This window comes from Anolis sagrei, chromosome 2 (genome assembly GCF_037176765.1).
Source record: "Anolis sagrei isolate rAnoSag1 chromosome 2, rAnoSag1.mat, whole genome shotgun sequence".
Lineage (NCBI taxonomy): Eukaryota > Metazoa > Chordata > Lepidosauria > Squamata > Dactyloidae > Anolis > Anolis sagrei.
This window is the reverse complement of record NC_090022.1, coordinates 202,316,432-202,343,593: the sequence shown is the minus strand read 5'-3', so window position 1 is coordinate 202,343,593 and position 27,162 is coordinate 202,316,432. Positions and strand designations below refer to the sequence as shown.

At 40.0% G+C, this 27,162-nt stretch overlaps 1 protein-coding gene across 1 annotated transcript in view; it reads left to right on the top strand.

Annotated features, from left to right (window-relative positions):
- Positions 1 to 27,162, top strand: part of MOB3B (MOB kinase activator 3B) — a 120,489-nt gene that overhangs the window by 64,789 nt on the left and 28,538 nt on the right. The gene's annotated exons all lie outside the window — the stretch shown is intronic.

The window sequence follows — 27,162 nt, the reverse complement described above, 5'->3', positions numbered from 1 at the left end:
ATTTTCGGGTATGCATTCATAAAGTTTTGAATGTAGACATAATACAGGAGAGTGACAAGTACTACTGCTAGTTAATTTAAGCTATTGCATGGGAAATTTTGCTATTTACTGGACTTCTGAGCATAACTAGGCCCAATCCTTGGAAGAGATCCCAGAGAGCCTATTTATCAAATGTAGCATTCTGTGTGTTTGAATCTTATTCTGAGTATTATTTGTGGTGTCCTGAATGAATAATTTAGTTGCTGAAATATCCGAGGTGGGAGATTAATTCCCTGCTTCCTCTTCTATAATAAGTAGTTATAACAGTGTACTTTTTCCTGACCTGTCTGTTCGAGAACAGAAAATATGCTTAAAGACGTGATTTTTTGCCAGCTCAACCCAAATTCTTTTGTGAAGGCAGCGCTAATAAGATACCTCTCACATAGGAAACAGGGGCCATAGTGGCACAGTGGGTTAAACTGCTAAGCTGCAGAAATGGTTGACCGGAAGGTCAGCAGTTCAAATCCATGGGACAGGGTGAGTTCTTGTTGTTAGCCACAGCTTCTGCCAACCTAGAAGTTCAAAAACATGCAAACGTGAGTAGATCAGTAGGCACTGCTTCAGAGGAAGGTAATGGTACTCCATGCAGTCATGCCAGCCACATAACCTTGGAGGCGTCTTCAGACAACACCAGCTCTTCGGCTTAGAAATGGAGATAAGCACCAACCTCCAGAGTCAGACTCGACTAGACTGAAAGTCAAGGGGAAGCTTTTACCTTTACCTTTACATATAGGAAAGAACCCGAATTCCAGTTAACAAGCTATATATTCTGACGGTTCTGCAGAAAGATCTCCATGCAGTTTCACTTACTCGCACCTGAAGGGACATGGTCTCTCTAAGAATTTGCTAGGTACTCCATGCAATTCTATGGTATGCTTCTTAAGTCTTGGAATCTAAGGATGTTTACATGGGATAATGAGTAGACTCTTTGCTAATTCTTAAATGTTATCTTACATGTGCAGCTATACAAATGCAAACATATACATTTTGTTTCATCATAATACATTACACCGCATGTAAAGCATCATGCATTTCAGGCGTCTAAATAGATATCATATAGTAGAAAATTACCATCTTAAACAATATAACATGGCTAATGAGTCATTATTCCTATCATCATGTTTTTTCATGCTTTCCAAAGTGCCTGTTCAGACATTATACAGGATTTAACTATGTGTTTTATATATACCTTATGTATGTAGCCGTAAGGTAATTTTATACAATAACAACAACAATAACAACAACAACTTTGTTTTTGTACCCCACCTCCATCTCCCCGAAGAGACTTGGGGCAGCTTACATGGGAACATTCAAAAGCAAATGAGCCATCCAAAAGCAAATGTGTCATGACCTCAGTCACCCATGAATTTTGGATTTTGGAGTATTTCAGATTTCCAAATAAAAGATGTCCAACCTGTTTTGCCCAGACATATGCTTCATGATGCATACACTCCTCCTCCTCCTCCTCCTCCTCCTCCTCCTCCTCCTCCTCCTCCTCCTCCTCCTCCTCCTCTTCTTCCTCTTCCTCTTCCTCCTCCTCTTCTTCTTCTCCATCTCCATCTCTTCCTCCTTATCCTCCTCCTCTTCTCCCACGCCCCTCTTGGGACTATTGAGAATTCTAATACATGTAGCTTTCTGCATTATATCTTATACCTTATATATTATTCCTTATATATTGCATTAGGTTACTTCCTGTACTTGGTAGATTTATTCCCAGACCAACAAAATTGGTAATCAAATAAGCCTGGCCTATCATCCCAGAGAGATGATACATGGCATTGCGATCATGAATCTTATTACAGGATGTGACCAAGTTGTTTACTTTCTTTGGCTAAGCACCATTTGTTTTGCCTTACAAGCAGTGTGGACACAACTGGATGTGGTCAGAATTTTTTCTTCTTTTCACAAGCAGCCTGCTGTTCCGAGACAAAAAGAGACAAATGTTGGTGAGGTTTACAGGCACTGGATGCCCTTCTTTCCCAATTTTGTGTGAGGCATTTTGCTCAAAGCAGTGAGGATCAGGAAGGGGAAGATGTTGGCAGGAAATGTGGTCTTTGAAGCAAGGAGATGTTTTGGCATGAAAATATCTGACTTCACCCTCACAGGTCTATAATTTTGGATTCCAGAGTGGCACTGTATTTCCTCCATGTGGAAACCGTCTCCACCTAACCCAAGACATCAATTGGCAGAGTTGCAAAGGGCGTGTGTAGGGTTTTATCTTGTGAATTTGTAAAAAATAAAAGCTGCTCTGGAAGGTCCCTCATAAATTCTTAAAATAACATGCAGGCTGGTCAGGTCACATGTATACAATTACCCATTTCCTCGTACATTAATTTCTTTACCCTCAAAAGGCAGAATCTGATAAGAGACTGACGTCAGATAAAATGAGCAATGAAAGCGAAGCATGTGAAAATGTTGTGGTCTGTAGAGCGAAGGCATACTGAAATGAAAGAGTTATATTGCTGGCAGATGAAAGAGTAAAATTAGAGCGTTGGCCCAGAGACAAAGTGGGTATGATCTGTTGGCAGAAGAAGAGCACACGGGTGAAAGGATGCGATGGCATTGGGTTTCCAAGGCCTGGTTCTTGTTTCTTTCTGAATTCCATAGAAGGGAATACTCACTGTAATCCCTATAATGTGAAACACCATGCTTGTTGAAAGTCTTACTTCACAACTTTTAAAGTTACAGAGCTTCTTCATATCGTAAGTGGATAATAAGGCCTAATACCAGAACTAGTTCCAGTGGTTCTTAATATCTACTGGGGTCTTCAGGACCCTCCATGAAGCCAAAATCAGTGGATTCACAAGTCCCATTATATGCAATAGTGTAATAAAATGGCACTTCTTACATTAAATAGCAAATCAAGGTATGCTTATATACGGTATATATATCTTTTAATGTTTCAAGCCGTTGCCACAGAATTTATGGATATGAAAGGCCAATTGTATTTATTCAAGTACTAGAGTAGTGGTTCGAACCTTTTTTTTTTTACCAGGAACCACTTGACCAGGTAAAACTTTGACCAAGGACCTTATTGACCAGGGGCCACTTGAATAGGGACCACTTTTACCAGGGACCACTCTCCAACATTAGTACCAAAAGGGTTACAAATCAGTTTTTGGTCAAGTTTAGATTCAGCTTGGTTATTTGGGGTGCTGATTGAGAATATTGCATTGGATAGACTACATCAGCTCTAGTTTCTGATACAGAACATATGCCATCCAGTAGTCACCATCTGCTTGCACACAGAAAACAATATTCAATAATCTAGAGCTGATGTGGTAGTAGTAATCTTTCATGGGTAGTCAGCCTCTCCCCTCCCGACATCCGTGTTGCTTCAGCACTATAAGAGGGTTTCATGAGACCAGTTGCTCTCATCGCTGCATGGTTTTGAGGCAACGGTGTAACGGTGAGGCCATGGATCCTATTTCCGTTTTTCTTACGGACCACTGGTGGTCCATGGACCACAGGTTGGGAAGATTGACAGGGTCTCTGCTGGTTAATACCATCTGGCACTCGTGCTGAGTTGAGCTCTTAACCTACACTCTGCATGAAATCATGGTAAGTTTACCATTATTGTGCCTCCATTTTTTAAAAAAATATTGTTCCACAAGGGGATAGATTTGCAGATTGTTGACTAGCTAGTAGGTAATGCCATTCAACACGGTGGTATTGACAAGTGTGCCACTATGGCAACTCCAAGAACTGCTCGTCTAAGAGATATTCTTAAGGTGTCAGTGATTAGAAATCACTCACAAAAGGAGGGAAATGTGAGACAAACTGTGACCATAGCAAACCATCATGGTGGTAGTACAAAATTTGCTTCCCTCTTTTTGTTTTTACTCTCCCGATAGTGGTTGCTTCTCACTCTGGAGTATATTATTCATTTCTGACCTTGAGCTGGGCATAAGTGGCAAGGCCACCACTAGTCCTGCTTACCTGTCCCCTTCAGACTGTGTGTCACAGAGGGCTTATAATGATGGCTTTTGGCCTCCTACTTACATTGTTGAACATCTGTTGATTAATGTTGGGTTTAATTTATGCTCCTAGATGTCTCTTGAGTACAAGAGCCCTTTATGGTTACTTTAGAAGGATTTTATTTTTCAAACGAGATTTATGTGGCTGTTTCCATTAGCAAATAAAACCTTGATGGAATTTTTCACTGCCTGTTTTCAGAAACAAGATGTTTTCTGGGTTAATCTTATTAAATCCACCCTTTTTAATTTTATATACATCCTTGCAGAGTGTTTAGAGACGGATTTCAAGTAATACACTTAAGTGAAGCTTTTGTGAAAGGGCTAGTTGGCATAGAAAATGTGGTCTGGAATGCTATACATCACCAGGGGTAAATAATTTTCCCTTCCTGTTCTTTTGTACCCTTACACACACGTACATATACACACATATAAAAAAATTCTAACATTATATTGATTGATATATTATGGAATTCATGTAGAAAGCAGGAGGAAAAGGGGAAGATAGTTTTAATTCATAGTATATGTTATTGTTTAATTTTATGTTTTGGTTTTTCACATGTATGTTTGGCATTGAATTTTGCCATGATTATGTTGGAAATGGCTTTAAGTCCCCCCAGGGGTGAGAAAAGCAATATATAAATACAGTAAATAAATAATTAAGATCACATTGCTGATGGATTTACTCAAGGAAGCCCCACGTTTGCAAGACTTGAGTAGAATTGTTGTGGAGTACGATTCATGAAGGTGTCTTGTTCCTAGAGTTATCATAAATCGGAGGTAACTTGATGGCAAATAGCAACTAGGAGCAGAGGAGTAAAATTACACTGAACACAAATTATATTCAAGGTATTGACATTTATTTTAATTTGGTTCTTATAAAACTTACAGTCAACATTGAAATGGTGTCATGATGACAATGATTTGCTTTGTATGATCTACCTGTGTCTCTCCTTTCCCAGAAAAAGGTGAAAAACGTGCATATGAAGTGTGTGTATAATTCTTTATCCTATCAGATCAGCCAGCACAATTCTCAAACTACTTCGGCCTATTATTCACAGTATAATAAGTGAGAGCCACCAAGGTGTAGTGGTTTGAATGTTGGATGTGACTCTGGAAACTGGGGTTAGAATCCCCATTTGGCCATGGAAAAAACCTAGGACCCTTCTACGCTGGCAGAAATCTCATGAGCTAGATTACTTTAACCCAGTTCCTCCCGGAATTACAAGCCCGGGCTTTCCCTCTGAGGTGGCTAGATGCCATCCTTTGGTTGACCCAAGGTGGCATTTAGCCACCACCTGAGGGGAAGCCTACTCTTTGGGTTGGGGGTGGAGACAGCAATCCAGGAGGAACTGGGTTAAAATAACCCAGTTCCTCCTGGGTTTTAGGATAGGACTGTATGAGGAGCAAAACATGTTGTTTTCCGTGATCCTGCTATTCTGCTCCTCTTGTTTAGTAGTTAACACGTACATTGATATAAAACATTTTAGAATTTCAGGCTGCCTTACGTTGCCCCTTTGCTTATATTGATCAGCACAGTTTACAGACATTTTAAAAACTTTAAACACTTTTTCAGTTCTCTGTTTTTCATGTTTAGTTGAGTCAGTTTTATGGCAATGTTACTTTATTAATTAAACTTATAGTATACAGTAATATGTTTCAAAATGCAACCTCATCTCCAATATAAATCCTCAACTTCCTCTGTTACTAGGAGAGCTTTAGAAGTATACTAGACATAGTAGACTACTGGATTATCTGAATTAGCATTAAATATTTAATTGCCAACATGGGGGAAATCTGTGGAGGTCCCCATTTTCAATCCCATGCTTTGGATTTTGCTCTTGGCTGAGATGCTGGTTTGCATTTGAATGCACCACATGAAGAATTGATGTGATTCAAAACAATGTGGGTGGTCTTGTGGCTTTGAATATTCATGGTATTTTAGGATATACATTCAAGATCTCAGCAGAGATTAGTTACCCCTTTACACAACTTTAAACACCCGCCCCTCCTTGTACATATAACTGGTAGGAGACATTAAAATTGAAGTTATTTTTCCCTCTTCATTACAGTTTGTTTTCTTTGGATGCCATTTCAAAGAATCCAAGTTGTAGCTAGCAAGGGAGTCCCAAAATAACAGAAAACATGTGTGAGTCAAACTATTCAAATTTCCCTGTACATAATTTATTGTTTATATTTATCTGATAATTATCTCTAACTCCTGTTGAAATACATTACACTGTAGTATAAAAGTAAAGGAAGTTTCCAGAGGTGGATGTGAAGAATCTTGTAACATTTTAAGACTAACCAAGGCATTTATTTTAGCATTGGCTTTCCTATATGAACACTCACATTTTCAGATGCACACAATCCAAGCATGGCTGGAAATGCTGTCATAACATTCAAGTGGAGGGAATCAGATGAAAATGTGATACAGAAAAGGCTAGTTATCAAGACAATAATTGTACACATAGCAATGGTAAAGATTTCCCCTTGACATTAAGTCTATTCGAATCTGACTCGGAGGGGGGAGGGGGATGCTGCTCTTCTCTGTTTCTAATCCGAAGAGCTGACGTTGTCCATAGATGCCTCTGGATGGCATGTAGCCAACATGACTGCATGGAGCGCCATTACCTTCCCACCAGAGTAGTACCTATTGATCTACTCACACACAATTGCATTTTTCGAACTGCTAGGTTGGCAGAAGCTGGAACTCTCAATGGGAGATCATCTTGTCCCATGGATTTGAACCGCTGATCTTCCGGTTAGCAAGTTCATCAGTTCAGCAGTTTAACCCACTGCACCACCGCAGCCCCTATTGGACACATAGCTCATGCAAAAACCATAACTTCATTAAGTGATACAACACTGGAATTCACAGTGTCATCATGATCTAGGTCAGTGGTTCTCAACCTTCCTAATGCCATGACCCCTTAATACAGTTCCTCATGTTGTGGTGACCCTCAACCATCATGTTTGCTTTCTGAAGTTATGTCATGTACAAGTTCAGAATTAGTCAAAGAATGCGAAATGTTGGTGGTTTACAAAAAAAAATTGTATCAAATTACATTGGGCCTGAAAAGAGGAGAAAAATAACTTGCCTCTATAATGATCAAGATTACATTCATTACTGACTTGCATTGCATTTCTAGACTTCTTAAACTTGAACTCGAGCATGTAATTAAAAACTAAATGAATGCATACCACCTCCTGATGATAAAAGTATGTGATCCCTTATGTTTCAAATTTAGATGCAGTTCCTAGTTAATTTAAATCACTACAAAGTGTTGTGTCCCGAGCCCTAGCTGACAAATCCCACAGAAATTACCGCTGCAAGAATTATTGCCACTGAAAGTATTTTAATGCATTTTTCCAGCAATGAGAGAGAAGAGCAAGGGACTTTATTATGAAGATTTCACTAATAATTTGTGCAAAATAATAATAATAATGGGCTGGGCTTATTTGTGGATATGAGTTTATGGCTGAAGTTACTTTACATGATCAGTGCTAGAACAACACAACCATTTTACATTAAAATGCCTGTAATAAGAACTTATCCTAGAACTGGAGTTCCCGGTGGCACAGTGGGTTAAACCTTGGCAGGACTGGTTGACCAACAGGTTGGCGGTTCAAATCTGGGGAGCGGGGTAAGCTCCTGCCTGTCCTGCCCCTGGGCAACATCCTTGCAGATGACTAATTCTCTCACACCAGTAGCAACTTGCAGTTTCGCAAGTTGCTTCTGACAGCAAAAAGAAAATCCTAGAACATATCTGTGCCAATTCTAAATCTGTGGGAGGAAGAGAATGTCTGAATTATCTCTCAGTCACACAAAAAGCACCCGTGAGAATCCACAGGCAAAAGAAAAAATGGATTATCACATATTTTTTGATGGTTGGACTTTATTTTTAAAACATATTTTATTGGCTAGCCTGTTTCATAAAAATCCCAGCACATTTTGCCTCTTATATTATTGATTGGTTGTCTTCAGGGGATACATATGTAATTGAACCAACAGCAGAAATTTCTAACGCTGCTAGTTTCCCTCCATGTAACTGGATTGTTACACAGTAACAGAGAACAAGATTAAACCCCAATTTGACAAGTCTACAATATTCCATGTGCATTGTTTTTTTATCTGTGCTTATAAAAATACAGTAACACTCTATGCCTATTGGCACTTTCTTTCATTAGTTTGTTGGCCATATCGCTACTTCACATTAACTTGTTACTATTTGTAAAAGGCATTTATTTACTGGGTTGTTGCAGGTTTTTCGAGCTATATGGCCATGTTCTAGAAGCATTCTAGAGAACCTCACAACCTCTGAGGATGCCTGCCATAGATGCAGGTGAAACATCAGGAGAGAATGCTTCTAGAACATGGCCATATAGCTCGAAAAACCTACAACAACCCAGTGATTCTGGCCATGAAAGCCTTCAACAATACATGTATTTACTGCACGTGCCTCTTTTGTCCCTGGGATTAACCATTCCCAGATGTTCCTGTATTAATGCACTGTCTTAGTTCCTGTTTACAGACTCACTAGAGATGTCTGATTACTCAGTATGTGAAACAGTTCGCAGTTCAAATTCGTGAGACAGAGTGAGCTGCTATCTGTCAGCCCCAGCTTCCCGTGTGGGGACATGAAAGAAGCCTCCCACAGGATGGTAACACATCCGAGCCGAGCATCCCTTGGGCAATGTCTCTGCAGACGGCCAATTCTCTCAAACTGCGACTTGCATTTTCTCAAGTCACTTCTGACATGATAAAAAAAGTATGGGGAACAGGGATGCAGCTCTGGATCTGCATATACTCGTGTATAAGTTGGTATCATATATTAGTCAAAGATATTATGGATTTTGATATGGGCTGTGGATAAGTTGAAGATCATTCCATGGAGAGGAGAGAGCATCAAAGCCATCTCAAGGGGCTAGTTGTCCCTGGCTACCATTGCCCTTTTTCCCACTCAAACATTAAAAAAGCCAGAAGTTCTGCTACTGTGGAGGAAGTATGTTCTCCCTTGGATGGATTAAGATCTCCCCTTTCTGTGCTTTCCTCTGAGAAGGGGAAGGTTCCTTTTTTGGTAAGAATTAAGGTACAGTAATCACATTGACACATGAATATTAACCTAGGTTTTTGGGGCTGATTTCTGACTAAAGTTTCTGGACTTTCACATGACTACATAGTATATATTCTGAAGAATAGTGTACACTTTAATCCTGACACATCTTCCATACAGCAGACATCTTACTCCATAATCATATTTCTGGAGTGCAGATGTGAATCATCAAGGCATGCCATGATGAACCTGAATACTATAGATTTCTGTCTTATCATGACTGAAGTAGCATTGCAATTAGAAGCTGTCGCTCCTGCTATAAACAAGAGTGACTGAACAAACCACAGACCTTTATTGTGATGTCCAAACCATGAACTTTGGCTTGTGTCTCTCCAGACAATGCTGTGTCATAAGCTAAAAACAACTGTAGCTTATGCAGCTTGTTGATGAGGACAATCCAGAATTGTTGGTTCATGTGTCACAATAAACACAGCATGAAAAGAAGGACTGTGGTTCGTTTAGGAGCTCACACTTGAAGAAGAAGTCAAGAGGTAGCAACCAAGGACATGCATTTAATTTAGAAATTCTTCTTTATTGTATAGTATATGTAGCCATTGCCTTGAAACAGATCTCATATGATTTATTTATTTTTGACTGCAGAAAGATTGCATAAGGCATCTCTTCATCAGTAACAAAGCATAAAACTCAACTGTATCTCCTTTGAGAGAGCATGAAATATCAAAATAAAGAAGAAAGAATGCTGTGTCTGTCTACATAGCTGGTGGGGAAAGTTGTTTGTTGTTCTTGGGCATTCCTACAGCTGTTGGACTCCTCTTGTTCCCTTGATCAAGGATGGTATTTACCACATAGATTTCTATCTACATGCCATTTTTGATTCACTAATCAACACTGAATCTATTGTGCATTCCAACTCTCTCAGTGCTAGCTTGCATTCTCTTGTGCCCAAGAATTTTCTATTGCTCCTTTATCTTTGATGCAAATCTCAGATTTTCGTTGGCTGTGGAGGCCAGCCAAAATATGTGGGCCCCAGCTTTAGCAGGCTTTGGCTTGCAGGATTTTGTGAGAAGAGGAAAAGGGATTGCTTGGGAGCATTCCACATGTGTTTTCTGATACACTTCCATTTGTTTTCACTCTGGTTCACAACAGTCCCAACCGGCATGATGAAGAATGGTCCAAAAGAGCAAGAATTTATTTATTTAAAACATTTATATTCTGCCCTTCTCACCTTGCAGGGGACTCAGAGCAGAGCACAATATATATATGGCAAACATTCAATGCTGGGACATAAAACCATAAATATATACAAACATTAAAATCACTTATATCCACTTTAAAATCAGTTGCTTAAAAACCATCTCAGGACACCATTCTATTATTGCCTCATTGCACTTCCCCAAAGGCTTGGTCCCATAGCCAGGTCTTCACCATCCTTCTGAAGGACAGGAGGGAGGGGGCTGATCTAATATTGCTAGGAAGGGAATTCCATAATTGGGGGGGCAATCACTGAGAAGGCCCTGTCTCTCATCCCTGCCATATGTGTCTGTGACGATGGTAGGACTGAAAGCAGGGCCCCCCCAGAAGATCTTAGTCTTCTTGGTGGTTCATAAAGGGAGATGCGTTTGGACAGAAGACACTTTGTTGTTGTTGTTGTTCATTCGTTCAGTCATTTCCGACTCTTCGTGACCTCATGGGCCAGCTTATGCCAGAGCTCCCTCTTGGTCGTCACCACCCCTAGCTCCTTCAAGGTCAATCCAGTCACTTCAAGGATGCCATCAATCCATCTTGCCCTTGGTCAGCCCCTCTTCCTTTTCCTTCCATTTCCCCCCAGCATCATTGTCTTCTCTAAGCTTCAGAATACACTAGGCTGGAGAAAACCTAACATGCCTATTATTACCCTCCAAAACATCATAGTGAGTTATTTGTCCTTTCCAGATAATATTCCATCAAGGTAGCATACAGACCTAAGCCAGGTTTGGTGGATACTAAATGCACCACTTTCCCAGGCAATTTTCTTTGGAATTTCCAAACATGGGTCATTCAATGGCAGGGCATATTGCATTGATTCTGTTGGTGTCTTTAGTCCACACATGTCAAACTCAAGGCTAAATCTGGTGTGTTATGTCATTTTCTGTGGCTGTTCAGATGCTGAACTACAACTCTAGTATTCCTCATTGTTAGACATAATGACTGCAGCTGTTGGGATTTGTGATGCAATAATATCTGGAAGGCTTCCATTTGTTCAGTTTAGTCAGGATAGTGGGGTTTGGATTTAGATGGATGTGATGTCTGACTTTAAAATGACCTTTAATCTTTTCCCAATCTCAGAACCACAATTGTTGTCGGGTTTCAATTTCCATTATTCCCTGTCCAATCAAAAGTGATGGGAATTGTCATTCAGTAACATCCCAAATGGTAAAAAATAAAGAGTGCCAACCACTATGTAAAATAAATTATATAAAACCCTTTGTATCCATGGATTCATAGTCCACAGATTGAACAGTCCTTTGAAGGCAGCCAGAAGGTTGATGTGTCCCTTCGTGAAAATGAGTTTGAAACCCCTGGTATAGCCCAAAGACACCTTCAGAGTGAAAAGCTGTATTATTACCTTGTGAGATTGTCTCATAACGATCACTGTTGCTCTCACCATGACTTCTAAAAGTCTTCACAACAGCTTTGGAAAGAGAATTCCCCTTCAGTGTGAAGAGCAGGTTCTGAAAGTATGGAATAATTCAGTACAAGAACTGAACTTACTACTAATATAAATGCAAATTGCCGAACTCTTCATGCACAGAAGACATTTGTGAGAAACAAATGTACCATATGTGAAATTGGGGAGGTGAAGAACCTACTCGCTGTTGTTGAACTAGTTTGCCTGCTGTTCCCTTGTGCCTTGGGATCATCTTTACCTGGGTTTATGCAAATTTAATGGGCACTTGTCTCAACTGACAATGAAGTGGCTGCTGGAAGAGGGAATTCGATAGCATAGGCTGACAGGTGCCAGAAGTTAAACTACAGAGCGAAAGAACTGCATCAGAGAGAGTTAGCTTTAGCAGCCATTAACGCTCCCTTTAATGCATACCACCACTTGACAAATACTGGAATAAGTGGGTGAAATGCCATTTTATGGCATCCGTCTTCTCTGTTGACCAGGAATGGAAAAAAGATTAGAAGATATTTGAAAACTGTACCCTGGCAAAGAAAGTTTTGGACCAGTGAGAATTTTTATCATTCAGAAATTTCTCTGCTCAAAGGTCGCACAGTAATTTTCACAGAGGAAACCAAATTTTCTGCACAGAAAATAATATGTTTGTGCCAAGATATTATTTTATGTGCAAAACAAATACTCGTTCTGTGCAAAACTTTGTGTACAAAAAGTCTTGAACCTGAAAATCTATGAAAATTGAGCAAGCACATTGCTAGATTGTGTGAATTCATCCTCCTCTCCCCTTTTTGAATGTTTCTGTTATTAATACTGGGGTAAGCCATTCATTTTACTTTATTTGCCCTTGAATCCATTTGCAGGTTGCACCATTCCATCCAATGGAAGCAAAAGGGACATTGTGTCACTTCTGGTTTCATTTTCAGCTGATTTTTGTTTGAATTTTTGTTTTAATTTTTATAACATTATTTTATTTTACTGTTTGGTATTATTTAAGAGGTTTGTGATTATGAGGGCATTTTGTTGCAGTTTTAATACACTTTGAATGAGTTTGGAGTGATGGGAAAAGAGAAGGAGTGCAACCGTGCTTTGCCCACACCCTCTATAAAATTAAGCTGTAAAACATAAACACCGATTTTACTGGCATCCTTAATTTGAAGTCAGGCAAACTACAGTAGTCCCTAGATATAACAAGTAGAACAACGTTTCTCAAACTGGGGTTCAGGACCCTTGGGGGGTCACAAGGGCGTGTCAAAGGGGTTGCCCAAGACCATCAGAAAACACAGTATTTTCTGTTGGTCATGGGGGTTCAGAATGGTCTTTGATTGTAGGTGAACTATAAATCCCATCAATTACAACTCCCAAGTGTCAAGGTCTATTTTCTCCAAACTCCATCAGTGTTCACATTTGGACTTATTGAGTATCTGTGCTAAGTTTGTTCCTGATCTCTCATTGTTTGAATCCACAGTGCTCTCTGGATGTAGGTGAACTACAACTCCAAAATTTAAGGTGAATGCCCACCAAACCCTTCCGGTATTTTCTGTTGGTCATGAGAGTTCTGTGTGCCAAGTTTGGTTCAATTCCATCGTTGGTGGAGTTCAGAATGGTTTTTGATTGTAGGTGAATTATAAATCCCAGCTGCAACTCCCAAATGTCAAGGTATATTTTCCCCAAACCCCTGAGTGTTCACATTTGGGCATATTGAGTATTCATGCCAAGTTTGGTCCAGATCCATCACTGTTTGAGTCCACAGTGCTGTATTAAGGGATCACAGCATTAGGAAGGTTGAAAATCACTGGAGTAGAGGAAAAGTGAAGATTATTTTAATGCTGTTGTGCAATGTAAAAAAAAAAACTTCTTTACACTGGTAATATAGTTGGTCCTTGGTATTTGCTGGAGTGCAGTTCTAAGACACCCCCCCCCCCCTTCATGGAGGCCAAAATCCGTTGACACTCAAGTCAAGTTATGTACAATGGTATAGTAAAATGTTGAGCCTTATATGAAATGGCAAAGACAAAGTTTTATTTTTTGGATTTTCTTTTTAAATTCCAGCCATGGATGGTTGGAATTCATGAATATGGAGGGGTGGCCTTATCAAGTCCTGAGCTTCCTCAAATCTTGGAGTAGGGACTCATGGCCAACAGTAGTGTTGGGTTGACAAAACCCACTCCCTCAGGAAAAAGAGCTGGTGTCTTGTGATTACTCATTTTTGGTAGGCTAAGAAAAATAGGCAGAATGTATAAAGTCCTGGCTATAGATACATGGACATTCAAAAATGACAAAAAATCAAATACTCAATCCTAATACTTAGTGCCCCTGAGCATCTGAAATGTCTTGAGAAGGACCTGTTGAAGTATGAAGTGGAATTGGTAGGCTTTGCCTCAGTCAGCTAGCTTGCTTGAAAAACACTTTAATGCCCAAAAGCTTGCATCAGAGAGAAATAGCAGTTATTCAGCTATTTGATGGAGAAGCAGAAATTGTATTTCTACTTTGGGCTGACTACCTTGTGTGTACATCAGCTGATGGACAAACATATTGGGGCATTTTTCTTCTGCTTTTCTGCATCATGTACAAGTAGCATATATTGAGCATCTTTTAGGAAGTGCACAGATTTTTATGTTCTTGATCTTCAGACTTGGGAAACATTTCAGCTTCTGGATTGGTGAAACCTAGTATATAGCAAATTGTTTTTCAAATTAAGACCACAAGAGTTGGAGACCACAAAGAATGTCTGGTTTCCTGTTTGCCAACACATATCCATTCGTCATGTTTGCCACATCAACAACTCTAAAAGGAAGATGGAAGAAAAACCTTTTTTTCCTTCCAGAGTAACAAAAATGTTAGCAGCATAATATTATATTTTATACAGTTACCAAATTCAAACTCATTGCACCCTCGAGTCTGTTTTCCACACTTACCAGATATCTTTAGCGAGTTAACAAGAAGTAAACGAGGGCAGTGCATTATTATAAGATAATCTCGGAATGGCAGAGAAGAAAGAGCCACATGCATTGAACCAAATGACTTTTAAAATTACAGTAGAATGCCTGTATCTGCAGCGATACGTTCCTAAACTTTGTGTTGATAGCCAAAGCCAAGGATAATAGCGAACACTATTTAAAAGAAGGACTTCCAGCCCAAGAATCCCAGTGATACCAGAAGACATTGAGAATGCCTAGAACAGACATATATCATCACTTATAGAGAAATGAAACTGCAGATATCAATCCTGTAGATATGGAGATCTTACTGTATTGCAAACGAAATTCTGTTTCTGTATTCATATAGTGTCATCAGTGTATATGCGACCTTATAAATTCCATGGATGTAGCTGTGTTAATCTGATGCAATGGGGAACACAAAAAATAGCGGGACAGAGAATGAATATGTTTACTATGACACAGCCCAGCATAGCAAAGGCAAAAGCAGAGCAAAGAATGGGCAGCTGACACTTCAAGAGTTGGCTGACTCTAGTTTGGGCCTCATGGCTCTTCCATCACCTCAAATGCTGCTGCCTACATGGCTGTAGCTTTGCTTTTCCTTCAATTTCACTAGTTGGCTGAAGCAAGGGTAAAGCCTCATTGGCCACATGGATAGGCTGGTGGCTAAATTTGTTATGCTTCTGTATTGATGAAACCTAGTATGTAAAATGCCATCTTCTAAAATACAGTCTAATAATAATAAAAATAACAACAACAACACCAACAAGAATGTCCGAATTCAGACTGAAAGAGTTTTGGAGCACAATACTCCTGACCTCAAGATCATGTTAAAAAACAAAGAATGGGTTGTCGATGTTGCAATCCCAGGTGACAGCACGACTGAAGAGAAACAACTGGAAAAGCTGACACGATATGAGGATTTAAAGATCAAACTGCAAAGACTCTGGCACAAGCCAATCAAGATGATCCCAGTGGTGATCAGCACACTGGGTGCAGTGCCTAAAGACCTTGGCTTGCACTTAAACACCATCGGAGCTGACAAAATTACCATCTGCCAGCTGCGTGCATTATTCACTGATACATCACACAATCCTAGATGTGTGATCCAATACAACAGCCAACAGAGTGATCTTGTCTGCTGTGGACTCATCTTGTTATGTTTCAAATAATAATAATAATACTTTATTTATATTCTCTCCCCAAAGGGACTCAGGGCAGATTCCAAACATAAGAGGCAAGCATTCAGTGCCCGAACACAACAATACACCCATAATAATGAAATTTGGCAACCCAACATATAAAAGCAATTTATGACTTAACAACTCTAATTAAATTAAAAAACGCAACTTGTTATATCAGATATAAGACAAAACATCAAACAGAAGCATCAATTTCCCAGTTCCTTGAAGGCAAATAGATTGATCATTGCTCAAGATATCTATAACAAAACAAAAATAATCCTTTGATACTGAAACTCTTATGTAAAATTGGAGATTCCTCACATTTCCAAACTACTGTGGAAACTTTAGAAAATTGAAAATAGAAGTGGTTTTATTTTAAATGAATGCACTTTTGTGACTCCCATTTTCATACCAGCATTGAAACAAATTGTAATAAGCAGCGATATATATAATGGTCTAAAGATAGCAATGCCATTTCCAAGTCATAGCATCTCCAATGTTGTGATTTTATTTTATTTGCTATATTTGTATACCGCCCCTCTCAGCCCAAAGGCAACTTGAGGCAGTTCACAAGGCAACAGTTCAATGCCCAGTAACATCATTAAAACATTTTAAACATTTTAAAACATTAACACATCATATAAGACCATAACAGTTAGTAAAACCAAATCATTTTCGTCTCCTAGATAAAAACATAATCCGATCTCATAATCCAATTGTTCCATAGTCCTATGAAAAATAGGAAAATAGATTCTAGATTTTTTCAAGGGCTGTTTTTTCCACTATCTTGCAATGCCCCAAAATGCCACTCCCACGTTTTCCAAAGCACAAAAAATCTCATCTAAATTAAGGTTTCGGGTTTGAAATATGTGTATGAGCATTGATAGACATCCCGTGGATTTGCTATATTGTTGGTTTCAGAGACTGAAATCCTTTGGGCTATTTCCAAATGGAATAAATTCCTTGACCCAATTATTGAATGATGAGTCAACACTGATAAAATCTCATTGATCCAGTCTATTTAAAACTAAAAATAGATGTAGGCTTCAGCCCAATCATTGAGCAGAATAGTGAATATATTTATGAGCAGGTAGTATAGGCGTGGCTAGCATCTGCAGACGTATCTGCAACTCCTAATGGTTCCCACTTCCCAAAATACATTCTTAGAAATAGGTGCCATGGGTGGCAGTTTTGCTATGTTTCCATTCTCTCTCAGCTGTTTTCAAAACGAGAAATGCCTTGTTCACATTTTCTTTCAGCTGGGCCTGAAACAGCCTGAATAAGGTTTGTTGATAAGTACTGATAGAAATACCAGCTGCCATCTTTTCTTACTTCGTTCCCCAGCACGTACATCCAAATATAGTATAAGGGATTTGCAACTGTGCCCAGTGCAATTTTCATCCCTGCCATCCTGGTGGGCCAGATCAGCAAACCACAAACCCTAAAAATGGGTAATTTGTCACCAACGCTACCACATCTATACCTCAAAACCACTACAAAACACAACCGTTTTGCTCACCCACCCAGCACCAAACATCCCAAAATGTCAGCCATCACTTCCAATTTTGTCATTGTTTCCAGGCTCATTTTTGGCAAATGAGGGGGGGGGGTGTCTAGCAAGTTTTAAAGATATTTTAAAGTAACAGGACAAAAACTACATTTCCCCCAGTTTTGACCTGAAAATTCATCCCTAAATGAGGTGTTTGTATATCTTCAGAGCTACGGGTGGCTTAAGAAGGTTTCCGGCTTTGAACGTCAAAGGACAACTTGAAGCCTTCAGCTTGCACTTTGCCCACCTTCGTATCAGTGTTCACTAAGAAATGAGTCCCATTGCAATGAAGTAAACATGCTTATTTGCACTTCCAAAGTATTCCTGAAATCCAGGTCATTATGATGAACTTTGCTCCCACATGACAGACAAAAATCCAATATATAGTTTTCATGTTACTTCTTTATATGGGGTCCTTGGTGGCGCAATGGGTTAAACCAGGGGTCCTCAATCTAAGACGGGGGCTGGATATGGCCCTCCAAGGTAATTTACCCGGCCCTCAGGGTCAACCTCAGTCTGAAACGACTTGAAAGCACACAACAACAACAATTCTATCTCTTCAGCCAAAAGCAGGCCCGCACTTCCCACTGAAATACTAATAAGTTTATATTTGTTAAAATTATTCTTCATTTTAATTATTGTATTGTTTTTAAGTGTTTTTTGCACTACAAATTAGATATGTGCAGTGTGCATAGGAATTCATTCATTTTTTTTCAAATTATAATCCGGACCTCCAACAGTTTGAGGGACTGTGACCTGGCCCTCTGGTTTAAACATTTGTGGACCCCTAGGTTAAACCGTTGTGCTGGATGGATAGTCAGCAGTTCGAATCTGAGGAGAGCAGATTGAGCTCCTTCTGTCAGCTCCAGCTCCCCATGCGGGGATATGAGAGAAGCCTCCCACAAGGATGGAAAAACATCAACATCTGGGCATCCCCTGGGCAACGTCCTTGCAGATGGCCAATTCTCTCACCCCAGAAGCAACTTACAGTTTCTCAAGTTGCTCCTGACACAAAAAAACCCCTACTTCACACAAGAAACAATGATCTATTTCTCTATCAGTAGATGACTCCCTTTTTGGAATTGAAATCGCAGTGAAATTATATCTGTTTTTCAAAATACTAAACATTTAAACTTATATGCAATGTTGTACTAGTTTCCTATCTCTCTCCTCTTGAAGAAATGTTCAGGGTCTCATAGAGGGAAAAGGAGACATTGATCACTTCTTGTTCCATCAGTGGAAGCTGAAGTGTCAGCAGACTCACTGGTTTGGATCCAGACATTTAAAAGCAGCAGCTATTTTTATAAGATGCAACATCAGCAAGCTGCATTTTTTAATTATCAAATCAGTCTTGGTATGAGAATGGTTTTGAAAAAAATATTGTGAAACTCTAGCAGCCTCATTGTTCCAAAGCCCAAGTATTTTGCCAGGGAGAGTTCTGAGAGGTTTGACCTCATCAAAGCATGGCATTTGGCTACTCCTCTGAATTGCTAATAGCACTGCTTTCTTTGTTTGAGCTTGGAGCTTTGTAGGCTTGTTCACAAGGCTCTGCACTTCTTTCGAATAGTTGTGTCAATCTTATCTAAATCTTATCTTGACATTACATCACGACCCCCATATCTGTGGGACCTGAGTCTTTAAAATGTCTGGATGGGAAATGGTGGCTGCCTACACCCTAAACAGCATTGGTGCTTTCTCTCCTCTCTGCAGAATGATCCTCAACCCATGAACAGGTCCCAAAACCTACTGTTCCTTTTGCCAGGTGGCTTTATCTACTTGTTTTGAGCAGTCCTGGAAGAAAGATTAAATGACCAGTTGGTTAATTTTAGAGGATTTAACTCTGTGTTCTCCAAGACTTGCCTTGCCCCTTCTATGCTAACATGCTGCCCTCAGATGTGATGGAGAGCACTGTTCCTTTGCTGGTATTAAAGGTGCGGTTGGCAGCCTAGTTCGCTTCTGTAAACAGGAATGAGAACTGACAATCTTATTCTTTGCTTCAGGCAGAAAAATATCATCGTCCAGCCTTACTGTTCTTCTAGTTTTATAGAGATTTCACTATGAGTTAGTATTATTCAGATATGTGATTCCAGCCTGAAATCTGAAGTTAGATTGCCCCCAAAATGGTTGCATCACCACCTCCGATTACTTTTTATACTTAGGTAAAGTAAAGGTTTTCCCCTGATATTAAGTCCAGTCGTGTCCGACTCTGGGGGTTGGTGCTCATCTCTATTTCTAAACCGAAGAGCCGACGTTGTCCATAGACACTTCTAATGTCATGTGGCCGGCATGACTGTATGGAGCACTGTTACCTTCCCGCCAGAGCGGTACCTATTGATCTACTCACATTTGCATGTTTTCAAACTGCTAGGTTGGCAGAAGCTGGGGCTGACAGCAGGAGCTCACGCCACTCCTTGGATTCAAATGTGCAACTTTTTGATCAACAAGTTCAGCAGCTCAGGGGTTTAACCCACTGCGCCACCGGGAGCTCCTTAATACTTAACCAGGAGAATAAACCAAAAGGCCTGTTAGTGTTTTGTTCTTTTTACAAGTTATTGCTTGGGTAAAGTTGTTAAAGAGAGGGGGGGAAACAGATTATATTGTGGATTGCTGTGAGTTTTCTGCGGTGTGTTGCCATGTTCCAGAGGCATTCTCTCCTGACATTTTGCCCACATTGATGGCAGGCATCCTCAGGGGTTGTGAGATCTGTTGGAAAATAGAACATCTCCCAACAAAGGATTCCCCCACACAGGAAGCAGACAGGCTTTGAAGCTGCAAGGCCATTCAATGCTGCCCAACTGCAACATTCAGACTTGCCTTAAACGGACAAGAGTTCTTTCTCCCACTCTGGACATCTCAGATATATAAACTTGCCTAGTTTCCAACCGACCTCACAACCTCTGAGGATGCCTGCCACAGATGTGGGCAGGAGAGAATGCCTCTGGGACATGGCCATACAGCCCAGAAAACTCACAGCAACCTAGTGATTCCGGCCATGAAAGCCTTGTGTTGTTGTAGGGTTTTTTTGGGCAATATGGCCATGTTCTAGATATAGCCCAAAAAAACCTACAACAACCCAGTGATTCCGACCATGAAAGCCTTTGACAATAGATTATATTGTATTTGTTTCTTTGCATCAGTCCAGAGAAGAGGGAGTCGCATGGTTTAAAGGTTTGACAACTGTCAATCAGTAATTTGGACAAACCCTCAATTTGCTAGCAATTTTATCATGAGATAGGTAGACACTGATCTGGTTGCTCATTTACAAACAGCAGCTGCTGGTTCTGTCTATGCAGTGGTGTTACATATGTAAAACCAAGGGTGGGAGATTTTGTTATAGTAGGTGGTCGCTTTCAGCAGAAATGAATGATTTATTCATTCTCCCTTCTGTCATCTGCCAGAGCTGATACCCACCTGCTTTGCAATTATAAAAACCCACTTGTTAATGCACACACAGGGCCTCTTTCATGTTCATTTGATAGAGATATTGTGTATGTTTCAGCAGTTTGCAGAAAAAATCATTCTTTCAGTTTCTGATTGCAATGAGAGTTCTGATATAAGAAGCAGGAGCTTATACCGATATCTGGAATTTAAGATAGGTGCCTAATGAGGCTTTACAATTAGCTCATGTTCTCTGTTAACATGACAGTTTTAGTCTTCCATCACTGAGAGTTTTAGTTGATTGATGTGACAATTAGAAATTAGGACAAATATTTAGGGAGAGGCCCAAGATAAAAATACAAATTATACAGTACCACTTGAAAACAGATTTTTTTTTGAGCTTGAGTCAGTGTATGATTGTCATTTTCTGGATGCGGGGAGGACATTTAGTTTGTGTGTTTTGAGCTGTGCTGTTTTTTTAACATGCCACTTTGTAAAGCCTTGATTTTATATCTGCCTCCAGGTTAGATTTTACCAAGATAGAGTCTTTAAGTTTTCTGTTCATATTTCCAAACATGGTTCACAAGTCAGCAAGTAACAATAGGATAAGGGGCTATGAAAATATGCAGTTTTTGGAAAGGACATTAAAGTGGCAACGAATGGAAAGGAATTGTTTTATCATTTTAAAATGGTATGTTGTATTATAACATTAGAACAGTAAGTAGTTTAGCACCATTACATGCAAGGAGCATTTCATGAGTTTCTTCCTACTGAAAAATGTTTAAGTCTTTTTAAAAAGACTTAAACATTTTTCAGTCGGTCTGACTATGGGGGGATGGTGGTGCTCATCTCCATTTCTAAGCCGAAGAGCTGGCGTTGTCCGTAGGCACCTCCAAGGTCATGTGGACGGCATGACTGCATGGAGCGCCGATATCTTCCAGCCGGAGTGGTACCTATTGATCTACTCACTTTTCCATGTTTTTGAACTGCTAGGTTGGCAGAAGCTGGGGCTAACAACAGGAGCCCACCCCATCCCACAGATTGAAACCACCAACTATCTGGTCAGCAAATTCTACAGCTAGCAGTTTAACCCGCTGCACTACCGCAGCCCCATAAGTCTTTTAGCAGTGCTTGAAAGATCATTGTTAAAAGAGGTCATAAAATTAGCAGTAATCCTTTTGGAGTAGAAGTAACATTTAAAAAATAATCAAAAACCCTTTTCTCATGTGTCAGGAAATTCTGGACTGATGAGAATCTTCATAGTTAAAGACTTGGTCTTTGTAAAATCTGCATGTACTTTTTGCCTAGAAAATAGCAAAAGAAATAATATTCTTTGAGCAGAAAATGCTGTTTTCTATACAAAAATACTATGCCCAGGATAGGGCATAGATGGCAAATAGTTTTTGAAAGCTCCTAACTTTACACATATCCATATAATTTTAGGTTTCTAAGATTGTCTGAAATGCAGAGATTGCCCAGGGTGTTTTAAAATATTTATGTGGCTAGGCTGAAGGGAATGGTGGTATGATGGGATTACATTATCCAGAAACCCTCTTAATAGCCCTTGGGAGACTTGATAGATAAAGAGAGGAATAATAAAACATTCGTTCTGACACTTCCTTGAGGGCTCTGCAGCTCACGGGAAATATTGAACTAGTGAATGGATAAAATGATGAAGTTCTGCAACTTCTGACATTCTTTTTCTGATTATATATATATATATAGAGAGAGAGAGAGAGAGAGAGAGAGTAGGAATTTGTCCTTCATTATATATGCATAATCTATATTGTACAATGTGTTACTCTAAGAATCTTGACTTTCACTACACACATCTAAACCTATTATTGGTCCTTTTACACCTACTTTATTAATCTGTGGAAATACTATATAGGTTTTTTGCCACGGTCACCAAATGTGAGAGAAGATAATTATGCTGAGGAAAATAGAAAGAAAAAGGAAGAGGGGCTGACCAAAGCCAAGATGGATGGATGGTATCCTTGAAGTGACTAGCTTGACCTTGAAGGAGCTGGGGGTAGTGATGGCCGACAAGGAGTCCATGAGATCACAAAGAGTCGGAAGCGACTGAATGAATGAACAACAACAACACCAAATGTGGCAAAGTATTGATATGGCTTGGGCCACCAGCAAAGACATTTATTATTTACATGAAGGTCTCCTTGGTGGAGAGAAAAAGCAGGATAGAAATAAACACAACAGTAAAGGTAAAGATTTTCCACTGACATTAAGTCCAGCTGTGTCCGACTCTGGGGTGTGGTGCTCATCTCCATTCCTAAGCCAAAGAGCCAGCATTGTGCATAGACCCTCCAAGGTCATGTGGCCATGTCCCGCCGGAACGGTACCTATTGATCTACTCACATTTGCATGTTTTCAAACTGCTATGTTGGCAGAAGCTGGGGCTGACAGTGGGAGCTCACGCTGCTCCCTGGATTCGAACCTGCAACCTTTTGGTCAGCAAGTTCAGCAGCTCAGTGCTTTAACCCACTGCTCTACTGGGGGCTCCTTAATAAACACAATAATAATAATTAATAAGTGGAATGTCCTTAAACTAAATATGATTAATATATATATCCCCAATATGTAAGAGGTGTTGCATAAATCCTCCAAAGGCACCAAATCCAGTCTGATCTTGGAAGATAAGGAGGTTCGTTAATTCTTGGATAGGTGACTGCCAGTGAATGACACAGGTACTTAGGTTGTGTTTCAGAGGAAGAAACTGGCAAACCACATCCAAGTATTCCTTGCCTAAGAAAACCATAGGGTTGCCATAAGGCAGATACACACACTCTCTCTCTCACACACACACACATATATAGGAGAGTTTTTTCCTCTTAATAAGCTTCCATAGCTTTCCCCTAAGCTACGCATCAAGTAATCCCTCTCAGCAACAGCAAGCAGTCTTCCTATGCCTCCAGCTCTTCCTGTCTGCTGCAGCTATTTGGTTTTAAGTACTGTTTACTGAAATCCTGATCAGACCTCCATCTGGAGCCTTCTGGAGATGGATTTTACTGCCTGCTTGAAGATTCACCACAACATCACAGCAGGACATCTGGTTCAGTCATAACTCACCTTCTGAAGTCAAAAGATTCCAACATCAAAAGGGTCACGCATAGAGGAGTCTGCTTTCCAGAAATGTATTGCTCCTAATGACAGTGGCCTCAAGGTCCAAGGAACTGATGACTCATCCCCAACAGAAAGTGACAGATGCTGTCCTGCCATCCTTTGAAGATCTTCGAAGAGATAAGGAGAGGCTACACCAATCTCAGTGGCTGTTGCATAGGAGGCACTGACTCATTAAGAACCTAGTGTTTTGAGAGTTGCCCATACATTTCCCAGCAGCTTCCTGGTATCTTTATTGCTTGTTGTGTTATATCTTGGTGGCAAACAGTGGTCTTCAATGTTAGGGTCTTCTTGACCTTGGACTTTTTGTGTGTGTGTCAGGAGCGACTTGAGAAACTGCAAGTTGCTTCTGGTGTGAGATAATCAGCCATCTGCAAGTATGTTGCCCAGGGGACACTTGGATGTTTTACCATCCTGTGGGAGGCTTCTCTCATGTCCCTGCATGAGAATCTGGAGCTGACAGATGGGAGGTCACCCCGCTCCTCAGATTCGAACCGCCGGCCTTTCAGTCAGCAGTCCTGCCGGCACAAGTGTTTAACCCATTATGCCACTGGGGGCTCCTAACCTTGGACTGACTATCACTGACAACTCTTGTTTGTATTCCTTGCTGGATTTGTTTATCTCAGTAACTTGCTATAGCAACTTCTGGACAAGGGGACAACTCTTCATATTGCTGGATAACCTGTGACTAATCCGAACTGAATTATCATATTTAATCGAATCTTATGCTCATCTCCTTTTGACTAAATTACATAGCCAAAAGGGAGGTGCGCATTAGATTCAGCAACATGTTAGAATTGCGCTCGCAAACCTGCCTATACCTCTCTGACAGGCCAAGGCTGGTGAACTCGCCAGCTTCAGCCTAACAGAGGGGAACAGCTTCCCAAATGGCCCGACTTCCCTTGGTTTGCAGACCTTGTGAATAAGATGTTAGTTGGGAACCTGCTGGCTTCCCCTTTTCCTGTTGTCAGTTCCAAGGAAGCAAGCAGAACAGCCGGCAGGCAAGATGAAGTCATGTATTACATTTTCAACAAATCTTTTTTTGCAGTGTGCACCTTCAAAATTGAGGTGTGCATTACATTTGATGTTGCATTATACTCGAGTAAATATGGGTAACTACCCAATGCCACTTTTATTACTGACTGGAGCAAGGGGCGCTCTTAAACATTAGCTCCAGGCTCCCAAGCTCCTCTTAGAAGATATTTCTCCTTTCCCAGCTCTGAGCATCTCTCTGTCTCTCTTGAGGGATCTGCCGTCTTCCTTCACTTCTCTCTGCCATTTGTCAATTGTCTCCAAAAGAGTTTTTAAATTCTTTAAATCTCCTGGCAGGAATCTCTGCCAAGTCACTTCCCTTATGGGACATCTACCTCCGAGCCAAATTGGCTGGCTCCCTTGACCAATTCAAGTGAAAGTTGCTTTTGATCCTTGTCACTCTCAAATTGGCAATTTGAAGACTTCTTTCCGTAGCGATTCACTGCCAAGACATTCGCACTGCCCAAGACGAAGTGGCCTTGCCAAGGTTCTGCCTGCTCAGTTACATTATACAGTAATTTCACTAAGAGGAGTTTCATAGGAGAAAAATAATAACCAACAGAAATAGCATTGCAGTGTTTCTTTTGCAGTAATAGACAGTAAATGTATGCATTTTTAAACATTTGGTATCCAACTTTAACATTGGCATGATTAAAATATAAAATGTGCATAATCATATTTTATGAGCATGCATTAATCAAATTATTACAGAAATTTAAAGTAAAAACAGACAGTAAACACACATACCTCCACCAGAGTTCATATTCACAATTTCACCTATCTGCTCTGTGTGTGTGTGATGGCCTTTTTAGGAATTCACTAGGTCATCTAGACAATTCTATTGTATACTTGCCCCAGATATTGCCATAGTGTTGCCTTGTAGGACCTAGCAAATTCCTAGAAAATTCTTAGAAAAGATACATCTCTAGGAATCTCCAGGATACCTGACAGACAAATCTATTCTGTGCACAATTACTTTCAGTATATGTGCGTAAGGTAAACGAAGTGTGTTTTTAGACCTGGGTCCCATCATCAAGATATCTCATTGTGGAAATATATGTAAATACATGTGTTCTGAAGGGATACTCAAGCTGTATGTATGTATGTATGCATCCATTTATTTAGAGACTTTATATGCTGGGGCCAGAAGTGAGGTAATTCAGTGGCATTCCTTCATATCCATAGTTTCCCATAACTGGAGATCAACCATGAACGTATCCCCTGTGGACGGAAATTATAGTAACTTGGGATACCCAGTGTGTCTTTCTAAATCTTCATATCAAGTTCGGTCAAAATCAGTTTGTAAATGCCCAATTTAAGAGAAAAGAAATTGCAGAAATCCATAGTCTTGGTTCAGGAGGTTCCTGGAATGGTGGATGGATTGGATCCAAAACTTTAACATACTTTGTTTGGGTCCCATTACAAAATTAACCGAGTTTAGTGACTCTAGTCAAGGACAAGCATTTCAGAAAAATGCTTGAATTTTTAGTCTAGTTTTGTGGTAGCAGGATCGTATTTTAGTATCTTGGCTGATTTAGGTTGGTTGATTGTGTACCTCTGTAACTCTACGGAGTGTAGGTTCTCTTGGGATGCCACAGTTGTAATCTACCATCTGGTTCAGTTGGCTAATTTTGCCCCTGGTGAGCTATCAGTGTTCGCTAAAGATGTCATGGTTAATAGTCATTGATCGTTCTGTTGTAAATAAATTTGTCTTTTTTTTTCCTGAGGAAGTTAGGTTGACTTTTCAAGTTGGATGTTTATCCTCAACTTCCCCTTCACCAGCCCTCAGAAAAAGTATGTTTTGTATGCATAGAACAGCTTTGTATGCACACTTGTGTGAAACTGCAGAATTCAGCTGAGGATAGAGCAAATTAGGCCAAATGAAGTTTCCTGCAAACATGTGTGGAATAGAGAGATATTCTTTATGGTGGTAACATCCATATCTACGTCGCAAAGTCTGGACACAGATTAATGAAAGACAATACAGGTTGAGCAATACATGGTCCTCCGGGACTTTAATTGTGCTTCTTTTTTGGATGATGGTTGGAGTTTTTATCTGTGTGTGTTAGGTTTTCTGTAAACTGTGGCCCAGTTGTTGGTTAGGTTTGCGGAAGACTAGGACATCTAGAAATTGCAGTTTTTCTTCATTTTCTTTTTCCATTATGATTTGAATGTTTGGTGGATGTTGTTAA